The sequence below is a fragment of the Limulus polyphemus genome, unplaced genomic scaffold (genome assembly GCF_000517525.1).
Source record: "Limulus polyphemus unplaced genomic scaffold, Limulus_polyphemus-2.1.2 Scaffold429, whole genome shotgun sequence".
In the NCBI taxonomy this organism is placed as follows: domain Eukaryota; kingdom Metazoa; phylum Arthropoda; class Merostomata; order Xiphosura; family Limulidae; genus Limulus; species Limulus polyphemus.
In genome coordinates, this window is record NW_013666039.1 from 55,981 (window position 1) to 56,664 (window position 684).

A 684-nucleotide genomic window follows, 5' to 3' on the forward strand; every position below is an offset into this window, starting at 1 on the left:
TACAACTTAACATTGTAAAAAGTTACATATAATCCAGTATTGTAGAGCTAGCTTACAACTTAAAAAGTATCGTTTAGTGTAACATATGCAATATTGTTTGAACGTTTTTTTTGTTTTTTTTTTCATGTGTATATTTTATTTTTTAATACATTATCGTAATTAATTCGGCATTATTGGAAAAGTTTGTTATTATTTTTCCAAAGAAAGAAAATAATCTCGATCATGATACTCTGAAACAGTTTAACTAAAAAAGTTTTTGATATTAAATAATGAAATTAATTTTTAATACGTCGACAAGCAATCAGTTTCAGAAGGCTATATGAAAAGGTATTACCTGTTTTATTAGAATTTGGACCTGTAGGTAGTCGTGTACTAATAATTAGCACCTATATTTTTGACTAAGCGGAAACAATAATTCATTCTATTGAAGTCGATAAGCACCGTCACGTTGATGAAAACTAAAAAAAAATGTTAGTTTAAAACTCAACATTGTAGAACGTTACATATAATCCAGTATTGTAGAGCTAGCTTACAATTTAACATTGTAAAAAGTTACATATAATCCAGTATTGTAGAGCTAGCTTACAACTTAACATTGTAACAAAAACCATGATTATAGAACTTGATCAATTAATGTCTCCAAGAACGCATAGTACAATAACTAGACTTCTATATCCAACAAAA